The following is a 12,128-nucleotide window of genomic DNA, read 5'->3' as shown; positions in this document are numbered from 1 at the left end:
TTCTTGCAGTCCATGGGACTCTCAAGAGTCTTCTCCAACACCACAGTTCAAAAGCATCAATTCTTTGCTGCTCAACGTTCTTCACAGTCCAACTCTCACATCCATAAATGACCACTGGAAAAACCATAGCCTTGACTAGATGGACCTTTGTTGGCAAAGTAATATTTATGCTTTTCAATATGCTATCTAGGTTGGCCATAAATTTTCTTCCAAGGAGTAAGCATCTTTTAATTTCATGGCTGCAGTCACCATCTGCAGTGATTTTGGAGCCTCCAAAAATAAAGCCTGACACTGTTTCCACCGTTACCCCATCTATTTCCCATGTAGTGATGGGATCAGATGCCATAATCTTCGTTTTCTGAATGTTGAGCTTAAAGCCAACTTTTTCACTCTCCTCTTTCACTTTCATCAACAGGCTTTTTAGTTCCTCTTCACTTTCTGCCATAAGGGTGGTGTTATCTGCATATCTGAGGTTATTGATATTTCTCCCAGTAATCTTGATTCCAGCTTGTGCTTCTTCCAGCCCAGCGTTCCTCATGATGTACTCTGCATAAAAGTTAAATAAGCAGGGTGACAATATACAGCCTTGATGTACCCCTTTTCCTATTTGGAACCAGTCTGTTGTTCCATGTCCAGTTCTAACTGTTGCCTCCTGACCTGCATATAGGTTTCTCAAGAGGCAGGTCAGGTGGCCTGGTATTCCCACCTCTTTCAGAATGTTCCACAGTTTATTGTGATCCACACAGTCAAAGGCTTTAACATAGTCAATAAAGCAGAAATAGATGTTTTTCTGGAACTCCCTTGTTTTTTCAATGATCCAGAGGATGTTGGCAATTTGATCTCTGATTCTTCTGCCTTTTCTAAAACCAGCTTGAACATCTGGAATTTTACAGTTCACATATTGCCGAAGCCTGGCTTGGAGAATTTGGGCATTACTTTACTAGTGTGTAAGCTTCCCTGGTGGCTCAGGCGTCTGCCTGGAATGCAGGAGACCCAAGTTCAATCCGTGGGTCAGGAAGATCCCCTGGAGAAGGAAATAGCAACCCACTCCAGTACTCTTGCCTGGAGAATCCCGTGGAGGGAGGAGCCTGGTAGGCCACAACCCATGGGGTCGCAAATAGTCGGACACAACTGAGCGACTTCACTTTCTTTCTTTCTTACTAGTGTGTGAGATGAGTGTAACTGTGTGGGAGTTTGAGCATTCTTTGGCATTGCGTTTCTTTGGAATTGGAATGAAAACTGACCTTTTCCAGTCCTGTGGCCACTGCTGAGTTTTCCAAATTTGATGGCATATTGAGTGCAGTACTTTCACAGCATCATCTTTCAGGATTTGAAATAGCTCAACTGGAATTTCATCACGTCCACTAGCTTTGTTTGTAGTGATGTTTTCTAAGGCCCACTTGACTTCACACTCCAGGATGTTTGGCTCTAGGTGAAATCATGATTATCTTGGTCGTGAAAATCTTTTTTGTACAGTTCTTCTGTGTATTCTTGCCACCTCTTTTTAATATCTTCTGCTTCTGTTAGGTCCATACCATTGCTGTCCTTTATCAAGCCCATCTTTGCATGAAATGTTCCCTTGGTATCTCTAATTTTCTTGAAGAGATCTCTAGTCTTTCCCATTCTGTTGTTTTCCTCTATTACTTTGCATTGATCGTTGAGGAAGGCTTTCTTATCTCTCCTTGCTATTCTTTGGAACTCTGCATTCAGATGCTTATATCTTTCCTTTTCTCCTTTACTTTTTACTTCTCTTCTTTTATTTATCATATTGCATTGCTGACGTTCAAAAAGCTACGATCATGTCATCCAGTCCCATCACTTCATGGCAAAACAGTTGTGGAAAAATTGGAAACAGTGACAGATTTCATTTTTTGGGCTTCAAAATCACTGTGGATGGTGACTGCAGTCATGAAATTAAGACACTCCTTGGAAGGAAGGCTATGACAAACCTAGACAGTGTATTAACAATCACTTTGCCAAAAAAGGCCCATATAGTCAAAACTATGGTTTTTTCAGTAGTCATGTACAAATGTGAGAGTTGGACCTTAATAAAGAAGGCTGAGCACCGAAGAATTGGTGCTTTCAAACTGGCATGTTGTATAAGATTCTTGAGAGTCACTTGGACAAGGAGTTCAAACCACTCAATCCTAAAGGAAATCAAACTTGAATATTCATTGGATGCAGTGATGCTGTAGCTGAAGCTTCAGTACTTTGGCCACATGAAAGACAGAGCTATCTCATTGGAAAATACATTGATGCTGGGAAAGATTGAAGGCAGGAAGAGAAGGGGACGACAGAGGATGAAATGGTTGGATGGCATTACCGATTCAATGGACATGAATTTGAACAAACTCTAGGAGATAGTGAAGGACAGGGAAGTCTGGTGTGCTGTAGTCCATGAGGTTGCAAAGAGTTGGACATGACTGAGCAACTGAACAGCAACAACACATTACACACCTAAGTTAAATGTCAATAATATCTCAGTCAACCTGGGGTGAGAGGAAATTAAAAGAAACAATAACTATCATGTGGTTTAATCCTCTCATTTGCTAAGCCTAAAGCCAGAGACACTAAGTAATTTTCCATGAGAAAATGAAGAAAAAGCAATAGTAAAGCCCAGCTCTCTTGAATCTATTTTCAGTTCAGTTCAGTTCAGTTGCTCAGTCATATCTGACTCTTTGCGACCCCATAATTGCAGCACACCAGGCCTCCCTGTCCATCACCAACTCCCAGAGTTCACTCAAACTCACGTCCATTGAGTCAGTGAGCCATCCAGCCATCTCACCATCTGTTGTCCCCTTCTCCTCCTGCCCACATTACCTCCCAGCATCAGGGTCTTTTTCAATGAGTCAACTCTTCGTATGAGGTGGCCAAAGTACTGGAGTTTCAGTTTTAGCATCATTCCTTCCAAAGAACACCCAGGACTGGTCTCATTTAGGAGGGACTGGATCTCCTTGCAGTCGAAAGGACTCTCAAGAGCCTTTGCCAACACCACAGTTCAAAAGCATCAATTCTTCAGTGCTCAGCCTTATTCACAGTCCAACTCTCACATCCATACATGACTACTGGAAAAACCATAGCCTTGACTAGATGGACCTTAGTCGGCAAAGTAATGTGTCTGCTTTTGAATATACTATCTAGGTTGATCATAACTTTCCTTCCAAGGGGAAAGCATCTTTTAATTTAATGGCTGCAGTCACCATCTGCAGTGATTTTGGAGCCCCCAAAAATAAAGTCTGACACTGTTTCCACCGTTTCCCCATCTATTTCCCATGTAGTGATGGCACCAGATGCCATGATCTTCATTTTCTGAATGTTGAGGTTTAAGCCAACTTTTTCACTCTCCTCTTTCACTTTTATCAAGAGGCTTTTTAGTTCCTCTTCACTTTCTGCCATAAGAGTTGTGTCATCTGCATATCTGAGGTTATTGATACTTCTCCTGGCAATCTTAATTCCAGCTTGTGCTTCATCCAGCCCAGCATTTCCCATGATGTATTCTGCATATAAGTTAAATAAGCAGGGTGACAATATACAGCCTTGATGGACTCCTTTTCCTATTTGGAACCAGTCTGTTGTTCCAGGCCCAGTTCTAACTGTTGCTTCCTGATCTGCATACAGCTTTCTCAAGAGGCAGGTAGGGTGATCTGGTATTCCCATTTCTTGAAGAATTTTCCACAGTGTATTGTGATCCACACAGTCAAAGGATTTGGCATAGTCAATAAAGCAGAAATAGATGTTTTTCTGGAACTCTCTTTCTTTTTCGATGATGCAGCAGATGTTGGCAATTTGATTTCTGGTTCCTGTGGTCCACTGGAGAAGGGAATGGCAAGCCACTTCAGTATTCTTGCCTTGAGAACCCCATGAACAGTAGGAAAAGGCAAAATGATAGGATACCAAAAGAGGAACTCCCCAGGTCATCAGGTGCCAAATATGCTACTGGAGATCAGTGGAGAAATAAATCCAGAAAGAATGAAGGGATAGAGCCAAAGCAAAAACAATACCCAGTTGTGGATGTGACTGGTGATAGAAGCAAGATTTGATGCTGTAAAGAGCAATATTGCATAGGAACCTGGAATGTCAGGTCCATGAATCAAGGCAAATTGGAAATGGTGAAACAAGAGATGGCTAGAGTGAACATTGACATTCTAGGAATAGGCGAACTATTGGACTAAATGGACTGGAATGGGTGAATTTAACTCAGATGACAATTACATCTACTACTGCAGGCAAGAATCCCTCAGAAGAAATGGAGTAGCCATCATGGTCAACAAAAGAGTCCGAAATGCAGTACTTGGATGCAATCTCAAAAATGACAGAATGATCTCTGTTCGTCTCCAAGGCAATCCATGCAATATCACAGTTATCCAAGTCTATGCCCCAACCAGTAACACTGAAGAAACTGAAGTTCAACGGTTTTATGAAGACCTACAAGACCTTTTAGAACTAACACCCAAGAAAGATGTCCTTTTCATTATACGGGACTGGAATGCAAAAGTAGGAAGTCAAGAAACACCTGGAGTAACAGGCAAATTTGGCCTTGGACTATGGAATGAAGCAGGGCAAAGGCTAATAGAGTTTTGCCGAGAAAATGCACTGGTCATAGCAAACACCCTCTTCCAACAACACAAGAGAAGACTCTACACATGGACATCACCAGATGGTCAACACCAAAATCAGATTGATTATATTCTTTGTAGCCAAAGATGGAGAAGCTCTATACAGTCAACAAAAACAAGACCGGGAGCTGACTGTGGCTCAGACCATGAACTCCTTATTGTCAAATTCAGACTTAAATTGAAGAAAGTAGGAAAACCACTAGACCATTCAGGTATGACCTAAATCAAATCCCTTATGATTATACAGTGAAAGTGAGAAACAGATTTAAAGGTCTAGATCTGATAGACAGAGTGCCTGATGAACTATGGAATGAGGTTCATGAGATTGTACAGGAGACAGGGATCAAGACCATCCCCATGGAAAAGAAATGCAAAAAAGCAAAATGGCTCTCTGGGGAGGCATTACAAATGACTGTGAAAAGAAGAGAGGTGAAAAGCAAAGGAGAAAAGGAAAAATATAAGCATCTGAATGCTGAGTTCCAAAGAATAGCAAAAAGAGATAAGAAAGCCTTCTTCAGCGATCAATGCAAAGAAATAGAGGAAAACAACAGAATGGGAAAGGCTAGAGATCTCTTCAAGAAAATTAAAGATACAAAGGGAACATTTCATGCAAAGATGGGCTTGATAAAGGGAAGAAATTGTATGGACCTAACAGAAGCAGAAGATATTAAGAAGAGGTGGCAAGAATACATGGAAGAACTGTACAAAAAATATCTTCACAACCCAGATAATTAGTGATGTGATCACTAATCTTGAGCCAGACATCTTGGAATGTGAAGTCAAGTGGGCATTAGAAAGCATCACTACGAACAAAGCTAATGGAGGTGATGGAATTCCAGTTGAGCTATTTCAAATCCTGAAAGATGATGCTGTGAAAGTGCTGCACTCAATATGCCATCAAATTTGGAAAACTCAGCAGTGGCCACAGGACTGGAAAAGGTCAGTTTTCATTCCAATTCCAAAGAAAGGCAATGCCAAAGAATGCTCAAACTACCGCACAATTGCACTCATCTCACATGCTAGTAAAGTAATGCTCAAAATTCTCCAAGCCAGGCTTCAGCAATACGTGAACCGTGAACTCCCTGATGTTCAAGCTGGTTTTAGAAAAGGCAGAGGAACCAGAGATCAAATTGCCAACATCCACTGGATCATGGAAAAAGCAAGAGTTCCAGAAAAACATCTATTTCTGCTTTATTGACCATGCCAAAGCCTTTGACTTTGTGGATCACAATAAACTTTGGAAAATTCTGAAAGAGATAGGAATACCAGACCACCTAACCCATCTCTTGAGGAATCTGTATACACATCAGGAAGCAACAGTTTGAACTGGACATGGAACAACAGACTGGTTCCAAATAGGAAAGGGAGTACGTTAAGGCTGTATATTGTCAGCCTGCTTATTTAACTTATAAGCAGAGTACATCATGAGAAACGTTGGGCTGGAAGAAACACAAGCTGGAATCAAGATTGCCGGGAGAAATATCAATAACCTCAGGTATGCAGATGACACCACCCTATGGCAGAAAGTGAAGAGAAGCTAAAAAGCCTCTTGATGAAAGTGCAAGAAGAGAGTGAAAAAGTTGGCTTAAACCTCAACATTCAGAAAACGAAGATTATGGCATCTGGTCCCATCACTTCATGGGATATAGATGGGGAAACAGTAGAAACAGTGTCAGACTTTATTTTTTGGGGCTCCAAAATCACTGCAGATTATGACTGCTGCCATGAAATTAAAAGACGCTTACTCCTTGGAAGAAAAGTTATGACCAACCTAGACAGCATATTCAAAAGCAGAGACATTACTTTACCGACTAAGGTCCGTCTATTCAAGACTATGGTTTTTCCTGTGGTCATGTATGGATGTAAGAATTGGACTGTGAAGAAGGCTGAGCACCAAAGAATTGATGCGTTTGAACTATGGTGTTGTAGAAGAATCTTGAGGGTCCCTTGGACTGCAAGGAGATCCAACTAGCCCATTCAAAAGGAGATCAGCCCTGAGATTTCTTTGGAAGGAATGATGCTAAAGCTGAAACTCCAGTACTTTGGCCACCTCATGCGAAAATTGACTCATTGTAAAAGACTCTGGTGCTGGGAGAGATTGGGGGCAGGAGGAGAAGGAGACGACCCAGGATGAGATGGCTGGATGGCATCACTGACTCGATGGACGTGAGTCTGTGTGAACTCCTGGAGACGGTGATGGACAGGGAGGCCTGGTGTGCTGTGATTCATGGGGTCACAAAGGGTCGGACATGACTGAACGACTGAACTGAACTGAACTGAACTGAACTGAACTGCCTTTTCTAAAACCAGCTTGAACATCTTGAGGTTCACAGTTCACATATTGCTGAAGCCTGGCTGGAGAATTTTCAGCATTACTTTACTAGCATGTGAGATGAGTACAATTGTGTGGTAGTTTGAGCATTCTTTGGCATTGCCTTTCTTTGGGATTGGAATGAAAACTGACCTTTTCCAGTCTTGTGGCCACTGCTGAGTTTTCCAATTGAGCTGGCATATTGAGTTTAGCACTTTTTTAGCATCACTTTTCAGGATTTGAAATAGCTCAAGTGGAATTCCATCACCTCTACTAGCTTTTTTTGTAGTGATGCTTCCTAAGGCCCACTTGACTTCACATTCCAAGATGTCTGGCTCTAGGTGGATGATCACACCATCGTGATTATCTGGGTCATGAAGATCTTTTTTGTACAGTTCTACTGTGTATTCTTCCCACCTCTTCTTAATATCTTCTGCTTCTGTTAGGTCCATACCATGTCTGTCTTTTATTGAGCCCATCTTTGCATGAAATGTTCCCTTGGTATCTCTAATTTTCTTGAAGAGATCTGTAGTCTTTCCCATTCTATTGCTTTCCTCTATTTCTTTGCACTGATCACTGAGGAAGCCTTTTTTTAATCTCTCCTTGTTATTCTTTGGAACTCAGCATTCAGATGCTTATATCTTTCCTTTTCTCCTTTGCTTTTTGCCTCTCTTCTTTTCACAACTATTTGTAAGGCCTCCCTAGACAGCCATTTTGCTTCTTTGCATTTCTTTTCCATGGGAATGATCTTGATCCCTGTCTCCTGTACAATGTCACGAATCTCTGTCCATAGTTCATCAGATACTCTGTCTATCAGATCTAGTCCCTTAAATCTGTTTCTCATTTTCACTGTATAATCATAAGGGATTTGATTTAGGTCATACCTGAATAGTCTAGTGGTTTTCCTGCTTTCTTCAATTTAAGTAAGGAGTTCATGATCTGAGCCACAGTCAGCTCCTGGTCTTGTTTTTGCTGACTTTATAGAGCTTCTCCATCTTTGGCTGCAAAGAATATAATCAGTCTGATTTCAGTGTTAACCATCTGGTGATGTCCACGTGTAGAGTCTTCTCTTGTGTTGTTGGAAGAGGGTGTTTGCTATGACCAGTGTGTTCTCTTGGCAAAACTCTATTAGCCTTTGCCCTGCTTCATTCCATAGTCCAAGGCCAAGTTTGTCTGTTACTCTAGGTGTTTCTTAACTTTCTGCTTTTGCATTCCAGTCCCCTATAATTAAAGGGACATCTTTTGGGGGTGTTAATTCTAAAAGGTCAGGTAGGTCTTCATAGAACCGTTCAACTTCAGCTTCTTCAGCATTACTGGTTGAAGTGTAGACTTGGATTACTGTGATATTGAATGATTTGCCTTGGAAATGAACAGAGATCATTCTGTCATTTTTGAGATTGCATCCAAGTACTGCATTTCAGACTTTTTTTTTTGACCATGATGGCTACTCCATTTCTTCTAAGGGATTCCTGCCCATAGTAGTAGATATAATGGTTATCTGAGTTAAATCATCCCATTCCAGTCCATTTTAGTTCTCTGATTCTTAGAATGTCAACGTTCACTCTTGCCATCTCCTGTTTGACCACTTTCAATTTGCCTTGATTCATGGACCTAACATCTCAGGTTATTATGCAATATTGCTCTTTACAGCATCGGACCTTGCTTCTTTCACCAGTCACACCCACAACTGGGTATTGTTTTGCTTTGGCTCCATCCCTTCATTCTTTCTGGATTTATTTCTCCACTGATCTCCAGTAGCATATTGGGCACCTACCGACCTGGGGAGTTCCTCTTTCAGCATCCTATCATTTTGCCTTTCATACTGTTCATGGGGTTTTCAAGGCAAGAATACTGAATTGGCTTGCCATTCCCTTCTCCAGTGGACCACGTTCTGTCAGACCTCTCCACCCTGACCCGTCCATCTTGGGTTGCCCCAAATGACATGACTTAGTTTCATTGAGTTAGACAAAGTTGTGGTCCATGTGATTAGATTGACTAGTTTTCTGTGATTATGGTTTCAGTGTGTCTGCCCTCTGAGGGACTCCTGCAACATCTACCATTGTATTTGGGTTTCTCTTACCTTGGACATGTGGTATGTCTTCACGGATGCTCCTGCAAAGTGCAGCTGCTGCTCCTTACCTTGGTTGAGGGGTATCTCCTCACCGCTGCCCCTCCTGACCTTGAACGTGGAGTAGCTCCCCTTGCCCCTCCTGCACCCGCACAGCTACCACTCCTTGGACGTGGGCTTGCTCCTCTCGGAATCTACTTTAGTGAACTTTACTAAGAATATAAGAATCTTTGCATTTCATTAAGGTTCCTAAGAACATACTTCCATTCTGTTAGTACCAAAAGATCTATCAGTTCAGTAGCAATTAATATCCATTTTCAATATTTTCAATCATAGAGAAATAATGATTTGGTTCTACATACAAATAACTTAGTTTTTAAAAAAACCTTTATGAATCTGCTCCCTATTGATTGCACCAAAAATGACCCTCTTAAATTCTTTGCTAAAATATTTAGAGTTGATGAAATGTTGATATGGTGAGAGTCTTTGTTCTTATTAACAAAAATTTTAAGCAGAAAGAAAAATGAAAAAGTTCATTTCCTCCTGAGATATATCCCTAGTTGGACAGGTGTAATTTCTATTTATTATATTAAGCAAAACCATCCTCACTATAATATTTACTCACTTGCTTTGCACTACAAATTTGCTTTCACAGTGTCTTATCTTACTTTCAGGTTACAAATCTTCACATACTTGAGAAATGTTGTCATGTATCCTATAAGAAATTTTTTTGGACTAAACATCTTTAGATTAATTATTTATCTATAGTATACGACACGTAGAACGCTTCTGATAACTCACATATATGATGCATGTCACTCATAAAATATGGTGGTTCCCACAGAAGCAGGTTGTCAGACCCTCACAGAGTACAGTGAGTTTCCTGCCTTCCATGCCTTGTAAGCTGGTGCTTTCTTGACACAGATTGATTGCACTAAAGATAGACTGTCTTGGCTAAACTGGTTAATAGTTTGCTTATATTCCTTACCCTTTAAGTACATTTCAGGACATTAACATCAAGAAGACCTCAGTTATGTACTGAATTCCCACATAAACTATTTCCTCTTACTTGCTGGTCAGTTGAGTATTTGGTAGATGCTTGAAATTAAATCTCATATGTTTTCACTGGTAATACCGTATGGTTGGAGGTCTTTGAATTAATTTCCTAATCCAGTGGACCACTCTTCAATTAGAAATAAAAGTTCTTTTATGAGCATTAAAACTCCTGGAAATGAAAATTTGAAAAGAAATGTTCTTCTTGAAGTCTTAAAGTAATAGCAAAGACATAACAGGGCACTGTGCATTTAGAGCTATAGTTTACTTTTTTTTTTTTTTTTTTTTCCCCTAGGATAAGCACTCTCTGGGAGAAACTTTCTGAGTGCTGAAGGTTGAGAAGGAATTTAAGATATATGACTAAACTTTCCATCAAGTATAAAAAGCCACTCTATCAATTCACCAGCAATTAATATGCAGTTTTGCTATTTTCACTGAACTTGTTTTTACACCTAGTGTTTGGCTGAATCTCACCAATTGGGATCTAAAGTTCTGAAAACAGACTCTTCAAGGCTGATGATCAGCAGTGAAAATGAAAGTAACTTTATCAATGTCTCTATCCAAGACTGCATTTAATTTATTCAACATGAAGCCAGTATTTTGCTGAATTAGTTTAATTTTAATCCATTTCATCTATTTTAGCTAGATTTCTCTTTATTATTTTAAAGATATTATTTTGAGAGAAGAATAGAGGAAAATTAGGTGTGACAGATACATGGTTAGGCAAAACCAAACAATACAAAAACAAAAACAAAGACCATGAGGAAAGTATGAGTTTCGATCAGGGCCAACAAGATTTTCTCAGCAAGTGATTTATCTGGTAATTTTAAAATGGGCTTGGAATTTTCTAAGCCTTCTAAATTAGTGTGATACAGCCTAGAGCTGCCACATGAAGGTTCTTATCTATAACACAAGCAGATTAAACTTATTTGCAAATGTCAACTCTGTCCTTGTATTCTTAACCTGTGTGGCTCATTAACTTGTTTTGAGTAGGAGTATATGTGTTGCAGTCAGTTCAGTTCAGTTCAGTTGCTCAGTCGTGTCTGACTCTTTGCAACCCCATGAATCATAGCACGCCAGGTCTCCCTGTCCATCACCAACTCCCAGAGTTCACTCAAACTCATGTCCATAGAATTGGTGATGCCATCCAGCCATCTCACCCTCTGTTGTCCCCTTCTCCTCCTGCCCCCAATCCCTCCGAGCATCAGGGTCTTTTCCAATGAGTCAACTTTCGCATGAGGTGGGCAAACCATTGGAATTTCAGCTTCAGCATCAGTCCTTCCACTGAACACCCAGGACTGATCTCCTTTAGGATGGACTAGTTGGATATCCTTGTAGTCCAAGGGACTCTCAAGAGTCTTCTCCAACACCACAGTTCAAAAGCATCAATTCTTTGGTGCTCAGCTTTCTTCACAGTCCAACTCTCACATCCATAAATGACCACTGGAAAAACCATAGCGTTGACTAGACGGACCTTTGTTGGCAAAGTAATGTCTCTGCTTTTCAATATGCTGTCTAGATTAGTCATAGATTTCTTTTCAAGGAGTAAGCTTTTTTTTTTTTTTTTAATTTTAAAATCTTTAACTCTTACATGCATTCCCAAACATGAACCCCCCTCCCACCTCCCTCCCCACAACATCTCTCTGGGTCATCCCCATGCACCAGCCCCAAGCATGCTGTATCCTGCGTCAGACATAGACTGGCGATTCAATTCTTACATGATAGTATACATGTTAGAATGCCATTCTCCCAAATCATCCCACCCTCTTCCTCTCCCTCTGAGTCCAAAAGTCCATTATACACATCTGTGTCTTTTTTCCTGTCTTGCATACAGGGTCGTCATTGCCATCTTTCTAAATTCCATATATATGTGTTAGTAGACTGTATTGGTGTTTTTCTTTCTGGCTTACTTCACTCTGTATAATCGGCTCCAGTTTCATCCATCTCATCAGAACTGATTCAAATGAATTCTTTTTAATGGCTGAGTAACACTCCATTGTGTATATGTACCACAGCTTTCTTATCCATTCATCTGCTGATGGGCATCTAGGTTGTTTCCATGTCCTGGCTATTATAAACA

This window comes from Capra hircus, chromosome 5 (genome assembly GCF_001704415.2).
Source record: "Capra hircus breed San Clemente chromosome 5, ASM170441v1, whole genome shotgun sequence".
Lineage (NCBI taxonomy): Eukaryota > Metazoa > Chordata > Mammalia > Artiodactyla > Bovidae > Capra > Capra hircus.
The sequence above is the reverse complement of the archived record's forward strand: the minus strand, read 5'-3'. Positions refer to the sequence as shown.